Source organism: Syngnathoides biaculeatus, chromosome 20 (genome assembly GCF_019802595.1).
Source record: "Syngnathoides biaculeatus isolate LvHL_M chromosome 20, ASM1980259v1, whole genome shotgun sequence".
Classification (NCBI taxonomy): Eukaryota; Metazoa; Chordata; class Actinopteri; order Syngnathiformes; family Syngnathidae; genus Syngnathoides; species Syngnathoides biaculeatus.
The window spans coordinates 3202295-3214555 of NC_084659.1; the positions used below are offsets into that span (position 1 = coordinate 3202295).

A 12261-nucleotide genomic window follows, 5' to 3' on the forward strand; every position below is an offset into this window, starting at 1 on the left:
TGGCCTGAGTTTCATCACTTTGTTCAACTTGGTATGACACATGTCATTGCTATTATACAGTGAAGAAAATGAGTATATGAACACCTTGCTATAATGAAAGTTATACCACTGAGAAATCATGGAGGGGTCTGAAATTTTCATCAAAGGTGCATATCCACTGTGAGAGAGATCATCTAAAAAGAAAAATCCAGAAATCACAAATGATATGATTTTTTAAAAAATAATTTACTCGTGTGATACAGCTGGAAATAAGTAATTGAACACCTGAGAAAACCAATGTTAATATTTGATACAATAGCCTTTGTTTGCAATTCCTGAAGTCAAATGTTTCCTGTAGTTGTTCACCAGGTTTGAACACACTGCAAGAGGGATTTTTGCCCACTCCTCCACACAGACGGACAGAGAAACAGGGAGTTTCAGCTCCCTCCAAAGATTTTTTTAATGGGTTTAGGTCTGGAGACTGGTTAGGCCACGCCAGAAGCTTGATAGGCTTCTTACGGACCCACTCCTTGGTTTTCCTGGCTGTGTGCTTCAGATCATTGTCATGTTGAAAGTCCCATCTTCAATGCTCTGACTGAAAGAAAGAGGTTGCTCCCCAAAATCTCACAATACATGGCTGCGGTCATCCTCTCCTTGATACAGTCGTCCTGTCCCATGTGCAAAAAAAGATCCCCCCAAAAAAAATCATGCTACCACCCCCATGTTTCACAGTAGGGATGGTGTTCTTGGAATTGGAACTCATCATTCAGCTTTCTCTAAACACGGTTATTGGAATTATGACAAAAAAGTTCCATTTTGGTCTCATCTGATCGCAAAACCTTCTTCCATGATTCTTCTGTATCATCCAAATGGTCATTGGCAAACTTAAGACGGGCCTTGACATGTGCTGTTTAAGCAGGCGAACCCTCCGTGCCATGCATGAATTCAAACCATGACGTCTTAGTGTATCATCAACAGTCACCTTGGAAAGGGTGGTTCCAACTCTTTTCAGGTCATTGACCAAGTCCTGTCATGTAGTCCTAGGCTGATTCCTCACCTTTCTAAGGATCATTGAGATCCCACAACAGGGTTCATACTCACTCTGACCAAAAAAAATTAAGGGCTTTTTGGGGGCATTCTTAGGGGCTGACACGAAAAATTTCGGGCTGACACGGAAAAAATTTAGGGCCGACACGAAAAAATTAGGGCCATCGTGGGAAATCAAGAGTAGGGAAAAAAGACTCACCCGTTGGTGCCATCAACCGTTCTTGGTTCATCAAATGTTCCAGTACCTGTGACAGTGATCACCTGTTGCCCCTTGTGGTAGTTCTCATTGATATGACCATTGTCAATGTCTTCACATAACAGTCTACAGAAAAACAGATTCTAATTACAATTGCAACTATATACACAAATGTCTTCTACTGATGTCGGTCTCAGCACCCCTACTCTAGCTCCTTGAGCCTAGCCAGTGCCTCCTCTATTTGTTGCTGCAGAGGTGCCAAAGTGGCTCTCTTGTCCTTTGCTCTGCCTCTGAGTGCATTGGCCTCGGTGATAAACCTCAGATTCCTCTTTTCTTCTGCCTCATCACACAGCGTGTCAGCCTTCTCAATAAGCGTAGATATGTCAGTCTCTATTCTGGCTTTTTTGGCTTTGAGGCAGGAGAGATGAAAAGTGGGCAGCGATGCCAAATGCAGCCAGGTACGAAGTCTTCCTTTCCCCACAGTGGTACTTTTTAGCAATGTCACTGTCTGGGAACATGACTGCAAACACTTTCGAATTATTTTCGCAAGATTTGTAACTGTAATGGCTGCAGATCGCTTTTAAAGTCCATACGATCCCTGCCTTTAACGAGTCCGTCTTCGTGTATTGAACTACGTTCATAAAGCCTGACTTCTGGCTGGTTGAAGTCGATGGCTGGACAACTGTAGGTGTGCATGCACTGCGATTATCCCTGCCTAAAGTTGATGGTTCACTATCTTGATATTTTAGAAACAGATTCATACCAACGGAAGATGAGAGAGTCTTCGCCAAATCAGCGTGTCTCCTGTTTTTCCGGTGCGAATCCAGCGCTTTGACGCCCACCTTTTCAAGCTGGTAACTCTGCTTGCACAGATGGCAGTAAAACATGTGCCGATCATTTGGATCTTGACGAACCCAGCTTCCAAACTCCTTACTTTCACAACCCAAGCTTCTTGGAAAAATGCACTTCCCCGTGATACAAGTTGGATCGATGAAAGAACTAGGCTACGTCGTAACAAAAACGAAGTGAAATGCCTACTCACGGAAACAAACAATGGAATATCAACAAGATGGCGACTAGTTGTCAACACAGTGACTTCCGTTGACAATTTCTGGCTGTTTTGGACGCCAGACGGATCGTTATTTTTTTTTTAAATAAAAGATAAATTTTTGGGGGGTAGAATTTTGGCGGTAGAGGTCCTCCCTTTGATTTTTTTTAATTTAAGCCCTTTTTAAAGGGCTTGACCGGTTTTCGCGGATTTTTAAGTACTTTTAGGAGCCCCTAAATGCACCTTCGAAAATTTAGGGTTTTTTAAGGACTTTTAGGGCCACGTGCGAACCCTGCACAAGGTAATATCTTGCATTGGGCTCCACTCCGATTGAGATTGACCGTCATGTTTAGCTTCTTCCATTTTCCAATGTTTGCTCCAACAGTGGACCTTTTTTCACCAAGCTGCTGGGCAATTTCTCCGGAGAACTTTCCAGCCATGTGGAGTTGTACAATTTTGTCTATGGTGTATTTGGACCGCTCTTTGGTCTTGGCCATGTTACAAGTTTGAGTCTTACTGATTTTATGGGGTGGACAGGTATCTTTCCGCAGCTAACGACCTCACACAGGTGCTTTTGATTGAGGATAATACATGGAGTGGAGGTGGACCTTTAAAGGCGGACTAACAGGTCTTTGAGGGTCAGAATTCTAGCTGATAGACAGGTGCTCAAATACTTATTTGCAGCTGTATCACTAAGAAAATGGATGGACGGATAAATTATGTACTTTGAATGCTTATATTTGGCGGCGGGGGTCGAGGGCTCGGAACAGATTACACTATTTTCATGCAAAATGCATTTCTACTTGTGAAAAATTCACATTATAAAACAACTTCCAATGCATCCCTATGGGTCCCAAGCCCGGAAAAATGCAGGGGGTTCTGTCAGGAGGGCCATCCGTTGTAAAAATGTGCCAAACAAATATGAGCGTACATCTAAAGAATACCATAGCGGATCGGCCGTGCCACAGGTTAACAACGCCCGCCCTTGGGACCGTTAACCTGCAGGGCGTCAGTGGAAATTCAGCTACTCTGGGTCAAAGACAAAGAAGAGGAGGAAACCGGATTCGTTGGCAGAATAAGAGGAATGCACAGACCCTAGAACTGATGGTAGGGACTTTGAATCTTGGGTCTATGACAGGAAAAACACGGGAGTTTGTTGACATGATGATTAGGAGAAAGGTTGATATATTGCGCATCCAAGAGACCAGGTGGAAAGGGAGCAAGGCTAAAAGTTTAGGAGCAGGGTTTAGATAATTTTACCATGGATTAGATGAGAAGAGAGATGTAGTAGGGGTTATTTTAAAGGAAGAGCTGGTTAAGAATGTCTTGGAGGTGAAAAGAGTATCAGATTGAGTGATGAGGCTGAAATTTGAAATTGAGGGTGTTATGTATAATATGAGGATGTGACCTAGAGTTGAAAGAGAAATTCTGGAAGGAACTGGATGAAGTAGTTCTGAGTATCCCAGACAGTGAGAGAATTGTGATTGGTGCAGATTGTAATGAACATGTTGGTGAAGGAAAGGGGGGATGAAGAAGTGATGGGTAAACAGCATCCAGGAAAGGAACTTTGAGGGACAGATGGTGGTGGACTTTGCAAAAAGGAATGAAATGGCAGTAGTTAACACTTTTTTTCCCAGAAGAGGCAGTAACAAAGGGTGACCTACAAGAGCAGAAGTAGAAGCACGCAGGTGGATTATATTTTGCGCAGACGATGTAATCTGAGCAATGAAGTAGAAAGAAAAAACGCACAGGCCATTTTCACGTGGTAAACCGCTGGTCAGGGCAAAACATTTCTTTGGGTACTATTTCACATGAAAGTTGACATTCTTTGACATCTTTACAATTGTACATTGTAAACATAATAACATGAAATTTAATTGGAATAGAAGTCAGAGCCTGTTGGCTAAGGCAGACCCTATGATGGATGCAGGGTAAGCAGTCCAGTTTTTATTCTACGTCACTGAATCTGAAGGTTACTGACTGTAAGGTAGTGGTAGGGGAGGGTGTAGCTCGACAGCATAGGATGGTGCTGTGTAGGATGACTCTGGTGGTGGGTAGGAAGATTAAGAAGACAAAGGTAGAGCAGAGAACCATGTGATGGAAGCTGAGAAAGGAAGAATGTTGTGCAGCCTTTCGGAAAGAGGTGAGACAGGCTCTCAATGGACAGGAGGACCTCTCAGAAGACTGGACCACTACAGCCAAGGTGATCAGAGAGACAGGCAGGTGTGTCTTCTGGTAGGTAAGGGGAGAAGTAGACTTGGTGCTGGAACCCCAAAATATAGGTAGTCATCAAGGAAAGAGATTAATGAAGAAGTAGGACACAGAATTGAGGAGAGATGAAAGGAATACATTGAGATGCGACGTAAGACAAAGGTAGAAGTGCTGAAGGCGAAACAAGAGGCATATAACGACATGTACACCAGGTTGGACATGAAAGAAGGAGAAAAGGATCTCTACAGGTTGGCCAGACCGAAGGATGGAGATGGAAAGGATGTGTAGCAGGTAAGGGTGATAAAAGGATAGGGATGGAAATGTTTTGACTGGTGCTAGTAGTGTGCTAAATAGATGGAAAGAATACTTTGAAAAGTTGATGAATGAAAAAAATGAGAGAGAAGGAAGGTGTGGAGTTTTTGACCAACTTATTCAACAGAATACAAGCGGATGAGAAGATGCCTGAAGAATGGAGGAAAAGTGTGCTAGTTCCCATTTTTAAGAACAAAGGTGATGTTCAGAGCTGTTGGAACTATAGAGAAGTAAAGTTGATGAGCTCCACAATGAAGTTATCGGAAAGAGTAGTTGAGACTAGTCTCAGGACAGAAGTAAGTATCTGCGAGCAACAGTATGGTTTCATGCCTCGAAAGACTACTGCATTATTTGCCTTGAGGATGCTAGTGGAAAAGTATAGTCTTTGTGAATCAAGAGAAAGCCTATGGCACAGTACCAAGAGAGGAACTGTGGTACTGCATGTGTAAGTCTGGTGTGGCGGAGAAATATGTCATAGTAGTACAGGATATGTAAGAGTGCAGCAGAACAGTGTTGGAGTGTGCCGTGGGTGTGACAGAAGAATTTAAGGTGGAAGTGGGACTGCAGCTCTGAGACCCTTCCTGTTTGCTGTGGTAAAGGATAGGCTGACAGATAAGATTAGACTGGAATCCCCTTGGACCATGATGTTCGCTAATGATAGTGATCTGCAGTGAAAGCAGGGAGGAAGTGGAAGAACAATTAGAAAGTTGAAGGCATGTACTGGAAAGGAGAGGAATGAAGATTAGCCGAAGTAAAACTGAATATACAGTATATGCATGAATGACAGGGGTGGAGGTGGAAGAGTGAGGCTCCAGGGAGAAGAGATCGCGAGGGTGAATGAGTTCAAACACTTGGGGTCAACAATCTAGAGCAATGGTGAGTGAAAGATAATGAGATATTAGGGTTTAAGAAGGCCTCTGTAGAGTTTTTTTTTTTTGTAGCAATCCAAGCTTGTTTCCAAAGTTAACACATTAAGAGTTTCAAATTGGCTTGAAGTACAAAAGTAAAAGTAAGGGCAAAAATTATATTAAGTGCAGCACATTTGAAAGGAGTTCTTTTGTCATTGAACCATTTGGAAAAATTCTTCCAGGTCTGGCCACGGATGTCCAAGGGCTGGTTGGACTTTTTGGCTGTCAACCTGCTTGCTCCTGGGACTCAGTTGGGACATTTGGTCTCAGTTGTCGGCCACAGACGTCTTCAGATCCCAGGCTGCGTGCCTGCTCTTGACGACTATGGGACAGTTTTTGCAGTACAGGATAAAAATAATTCTTCATATTGTTCATTTGCACATTATTATTATTCGATCAATATTAATTTCATCACATAAAACCATAAGACACCGGAGTGTCATGAGTGACACTTTTCCATCACCAGAAAGTGAGTATACAAATGGTTGAAGTAGTAAATACTGTAATATTAGATGTTGATTATTGTTGAAGTCAATGACACAAAGTGTTGAGATGATTCCTTGTTAGCTAGTCATCCTCAAGAAGGATTTCAAGGACTTGACTTCATGCTCAGGCAATATAAGACTTCTCAAATTAACTTTTTTAATATTAGTATTCACTATAATAAATAAAAATGAATTGGTCACTCTAAATTGCCCCTAGGTGTGATTGTGAGTTGTCTGTCTCTACGTGTCCTGTGGTTGGCTGGCAACCAGTTCAGGGTGAACCCTGCCTCCTGGTCCGTTGACAGCTGGGATTGGTTCCAGCACTCCCGCGACCCTTGTGAGTGTAAGGACCTAGGTAAATGAATGGATGGATATTAGTTGGTGTCCAGTGACCCAGCAGAGCAGTTTTTGCACTTCGGCCTTGTCGCTTGGGCTATTTCTTGCTTTGTGTTGCCAGCATTTTGGTTTTTGAGGGGTTTTGATGGATTGAAGGCATTTAAATTCTATTCAATGGGGAAAATGGGTCTGATTTACAAAAAAACTGAGTCACTGTTACTGTTTGAAGTGTATTTTATTAAGAATCACATGAAAACTTTCCCATCAAAAGTCAGTTTCTTTCCAGTGTTTCAATCAATTATTCACTGATTTTAAATTGATACATACCGTAAAACATTGGACAAAAACCACACATGCGCAAGAAAATTAATACCCTTTGGAGCGATTGGTAAATAACTACTTGCCTCTCAAACACTCCTTTGACAACAAAATTGAATATTAAAACATGCTGACACGACTGCTGTGAGAAAAATATTGCATACTATGAAGTGGTAGTAATGTAATATTTTAGCCATCGTAGCTGTGAGATGGAATCCCCTCACCTTCAGAATGACAACTTTTCAGGAAATTAAAAAAAGGAAAAAAATACAGCTTGCTTGTGTTTCCAAAAACGGCTTTGTTCAACTTGGTCGTGTTTTGTTGCAACACATGAACAACAGCTTGCGCCCCAAAATCATGTTGAATCACAAATTAACTGCGCTAAAGAAAATAACCAATTTATGAATTGGGTTGGAGAAGGATGTCATCATAATGCCAAGTGCCCATGTTGCACGTTTGATATGGCGTGATTACATCGGAAGTGAGTGTAGTTTGCGCAGATAGATGAGAATCCGTGCGGGACAGCGTGATTGCTGCAGATGATGTGGGCATTACCAAATTCACCTCCTTCGCCTGAACGCTCGAGGCTGGGACAGCTGAACTAGTCCGCGAAGGAAAGTTGGTGCCTCCCAGAGAGGAAGCCCGCCCCTTGCCAAATTTACAGCATTGATGAATGCGTCAGATCTCGGAAGCTAAGCGGGTTTGGCCCTGGTTGGTACATGGATGGGAGACTGCCTGGGAATACCAGGTGCTGTAAGCTTCTCTCCCTGGATCCAGAGGGGTTGCGTCAGGAAGGGCATCCGGCGTAAAACTGTGCCAAACAAATATGCGTTCATCTAAGATGACACGCTGTGGCGACCCCTAACGGGACAAGCCGAAAGGAAAAGAAGAAGAAGAAGAAGATGAATGTGTCCAAACGTGTCATGAGAACAAACTCAAATGAAGAACGCAAGGCAAAGCGATCTTTCGCATCCGGTGGGTAAAGAGCATTAAAATTACACCAAAAAATGGCAGGGAAGTATCACATCCTTACGAGCCACAGGCAATAATGCAAGAAACACAGCTTCATGTCCCAAAACTGTCAACTATCATCACTAAAACAAAGAGACATTTGTACTCAAGGCACGTTAATATTCTGAAAATATGAGTCACCCAATATTTTAGATTACCGTATTTTCCAGACTATAACTCACTTCGGAGTTTAAGTCGCACCTGCCAAAAAATAGATAATAAAGAGGAAAAAACAGAAAACGCACTGGAGTCTAAGTCACATTTTTAGGGGAAATCTATTTGATATATGTGCAGCAGGGGCTGCATGGTGGAACAGCTGAAGAGAGTTGGCGTCACAGTTACGAGGACCAGGGTTAAAATTCTGGCCCTGCCTGTGTGGATTTTCCATGTTCTCCCAGTGCCTCGGTGGGTTTCTTCCCACATACCAAAAACATGCATTGATTTGAGATTCCAAATTGCCCCAAGGTGTGATTGTGCATGTGACTGTTGTCTTTCTCTGTCTGTTGTCTCCAACCCTGTGATTGGATGGCAACCAGTTCAGTGTGTATACTACCTCCTACCCAAAGATATTTGTGATAGGTTCCAGAACTCCTGTGACCCTTGTGAGGATAAGTGGCTCAGAAAATGGATGCATGTATATATATTTTGACATATTAGACCAATATTCTAGCTTTTGCAGATCAGATAAACTCAAATCAGATCATCAGCCGTTTGGGGACCTTTGTTATGGGTCAAAACAATAAAGTTGGTTCACCGAATACAAGAATTATGACTGTCAATCAATCAGAGTAATTACTTTCATTTTACACATTTACATTAAAAGCTTCTTGATCGTGGCTATTTCTACTGGCACACATGAGGGTCTGAGCCTGATACTGAGAAGAGAATCTCTGACCACAAACTGTGCAGGAATAAGGTTTCTCACCAATATGCGTTCCTGTGCGTGATTCTAAGTTTCCCTTCTGAGCAGTCACTCACATTTGAAACATGTACAGCTGTGGTCAGTCATGTTCCAAGATAATGTTACGGGTGTGACTAGGGATGGAATTTCAAGACCTTAAAATAACTTATTGGATTAATATAACATAACTGTAAATTAAAAATAAAATAAACAAATACATAACTAAAATAGAAAACAACAATTTCAAACTCAGAAATGATAATTTCCAATTTCAACTGATATTAGTAGAACATTATATTAAACGGTATTTAACATTTTTCATCAATAAAAATTTTTGATCTGACAAACTATCTGAAGAAAAGTTAAATGCACTGGACTGTCAAGGAATAAACACGAATGGTCTATACCTGCAATGTTTTGAAAATACTGAAAGTTTAGCTCAACATAATCGGCGTTAGTGGCAATAAGCTAGCGATATATTGTAACAAACATTCCTGTTGGCAATCGTGATGTATTGTTATAATCTAGCGTAATTTACGGTGGTCTCTATTGTCAATCCATTGATGAGAGCTGACAGTAGATGATCTATATCTCCCTAAAGCATGTAGAGTGGAAAAGCTTTCAACTTCAAGATAATGACCGTTAGAACTTAGATCAAGTCAAAGTAAATCACAATCTTACATGTACTATAGTTGGCTGGGCGGGAGTGGGGGGAGGGGTGCACGCGCGCTACACCGCGACTGCCGTAAATAGGAGCCCGTCTTGCTAGAACACACCTTTATGTGCGTGCGCTCAATGTATTGACCACACTTGAATCAAGCAACGAGGTGGATGATAGTCTAACGTCTTTTTTTTTATGGGCACGCCGTCAAATGATCAACCAAAACTGCCTCACGATCGACGCTGTTTCCGGGTGAATACTGATTGTTTAGGAGTAGGCTTGTTTAGTTAACAACGTTTATGAAATAAACACGTAAATAATGTCATAACTAAACAAAATAAGTGACGTCTTTCAATATCTATTTTTTCTACTCTTAAATTTTACACATGTGCTTTTTCATGCTCGACTGTGCAGATTTGCAAGCACGAAAGCGCAGTCGCTCTGGTCAAATGTGAGTGACTGCTTCTGTGTGTTCCTGAGTCTGATTTTAAAGCCCAAGTGTCATGCCTATAAACATCCTAAAGTAGATATTGTAATGAAAAATACATAACATTATTCACTTCAATGTCTCAACAAAAAAATAAATATGAGCGGAGATTTAGTTATGACATTTACGTGTTTATTTCATAAACGTTGTTAACTAAACAAGCCTGCTCCTAAACAATCAGTATACACCCGGAAACCATCTACGCGCAAAGTTGCAGAAGTCTCAATCAACATTCAAGTGGTAGCCATATTGGCTGCTTCTTCTGTCTGTGACCTCACACTGGGACATTCGCCATTGAAAAAACGATGTACCACCTACTAAGGGAGACGAACACGCCCCTTCTGACACGGAAGCTCTTTGCGAAGAAGAGAACGTCTCACAACCGAGTGAAGTGACCGGGGCAATATTACGTCCTTTGCACCTGTGCAATTCATTTTTCAAGACGAACCAGGTTTTGGAAAAGCATGAAAACAGAATCCATCATCCCAAGTGTTTGAGCAATATCCAGCAATACAACGAGCCGGCATTTTGGCTAACACGAACGAACAACGAGCTACCGTCCAGCAGGTAAAACTAGTAGACAAACCGCTTGAGTGCGCTACTGACTGTACGTCACTTCCTGTTTCTTCTCGAAAACAAATCCCTCGAGAGGATTTTCATGGCGGGTGTTACAAAAAGCCATGTACGTCAAAATCATGTTTTGTGGTGAAAGAACGGATGGGTCCATACTGGCTGCCGTTTTTTCATTAAAAACACACTAAAAATCATGCATTTCACTAGTGAGAAACCTTTTTCCTGCTCAGTTTGTGGTAAAAGATTCTTCCAGAAGGGAACCTTAAAGGTTCTCACTCATACAATAATAGCCAATCAGATAGCCGCATTGTCTTAACCCCTGGCTTGACACGCCCCTCTCGCCATATTGTCCCACAAGCAAAGCTGGTTGTCAGTAGTGTGTGCTTGGAAAAGTTAATGTTAGAAGAAAATGGTCCTCAGATGCGGTTGGGGAACGTGCAATTCTGATGAAGGATATCCTGCTAGGTTACAAGGGGCCAGGTTGATTAATTTTCCAGATTTTCCTAAAACAGAGTTGACGAAGTGTCTACGATGGATTAAGGCTCGCGGAAGAGTGCTGAAGTAAGAATAATTTTATTGTGTTGTTTTTCCATAATTAAAAGATGTTTCGCAATAGCTTCGTATATATTTCGCAATAGCTTTGTATAACTTAAAAGACGATCGCAATAGCTTTGAATAACCAGCAATGTCATAAAAGGATGTTTGGATAACCAGCAATGTCATAAAAAGATGTTTTTGTGTTATATGATGTCGTGCAACGCCATCTGTTGGTAACAAAGAATAGTGTGGCGTCAGGCGGGATGAATTGGCCACTCACCCCTCCTTCCGCACACGCTTAGAGTATAAAAGGAGAACTTTGGATACTCTCGGTAGAGTCTGCTGCGGGTTGCGTACGGACGCCCAGCCGGTATTGAAGCTGCTCTACCTGGAGTGTTGGCTCTCCCTCCTATTGGCGCACGGTAAGAGCTGGATATTCTTCTAAGAGCTGGTTGGATATTACTTAGCTTCATACCACGTGATTTGTGCTTGTGTTTGTGTTACCATTTCTGTGTGGGACCAATAAAGTGCCAGTTGTTGGTAGCCAGAAGTGTGTCTTGTCTTCATTTCTGAGTGCCTATCTCCGACGAACCTATTAAAATTTGATACCGAACTCCTGAGCGAGGTATCAGAAATGTTTTAAAACATTTTTGGCGTTGTCGGCAGGATCGCGGAGAATACATTCAGAAATGGCTTGTTGCTTTAAGAGAAAAATTGTGAAGGAGGCGGAAGTGGCCTCGAGTTTTAAGGGTAAAACGGAGAAGGGAGCGGAGGTGGCTCCCAATGAGGATGGCGTCTCCGACTGGGAGAGCCTTGGATTTGAAGAAATAGGGAAACTCCTTAGACGGTACGGGGGAGGCCCTAAGCCGTGGATAGGCGAAATCCCCTTGGTAACTCCACCGCTGCTACAGCGCATGTTAAGCAGGGTGGATGTGAGGGACAAAGCCCCGCTGGGTGGTGTCCGAGAGATGTTGTGGATTTTTGCCGAAGCCTGGAAGGAAAGAACAAAGGCTTTGGATAAAGTATGCGCTTCTGAAATGCAAAAAGATAAAAAGATAGCGCAACTTGAAGAGAATATTAAAGCACTCGAATCTGACCAAGCTAAAGCGCAGAAAATCTTGGAGAAATCAGTGGCTTTTATTTCTTCAATGGCGCGCGAGAAAAGTAATAAAAGACCGCGTCGCATCGACCCAAAACAGGTCCGCTCTTTCGCTGTGGCACTCCAGGAAGACTGGGAGCCAGAGGGATGGA

The 12261-nt window shown here is 42.3% G+C and overlaps 2 protein-coding genes across 9 annotated transcripts in view; one reads left to right on the forward strand and one right to left on the reverse strand.

Moving 5' to 3' along the window:
* Nucleotides 1–12261, forward strand: part of LOC133493643 (uncharacterized) — an 89645-nt gene that overhangs the window by 69698 nt on the left and 7686 nt on the right. For 2 of the 3 annotated variants that reach the window (XM_061807281.1, XM_061807279.1), the window contains exon 1: nt 6761–11432. The exons of the other annotated variant lie outside the window; for it this stretch is intronic. The gene's annotated coding sequence lies outside the window, so the exon portion shown is untranslated. Of the gene's footprint in view, nt 1–6760; nt 11433–12261 lie in introns of those variants that run through there. 3 annotated transcript variants of the gene reach the window in all.
* The window catches only part of LOC133493624 (gastrula zinc finger protein XlCGF57.1-like), a 29280-nt gene that overhangs the window by 3270 nt on the left and 13749 nt on the right, over nt 1–12261 (reverse strand). The window lies entirely within an intron of this gene.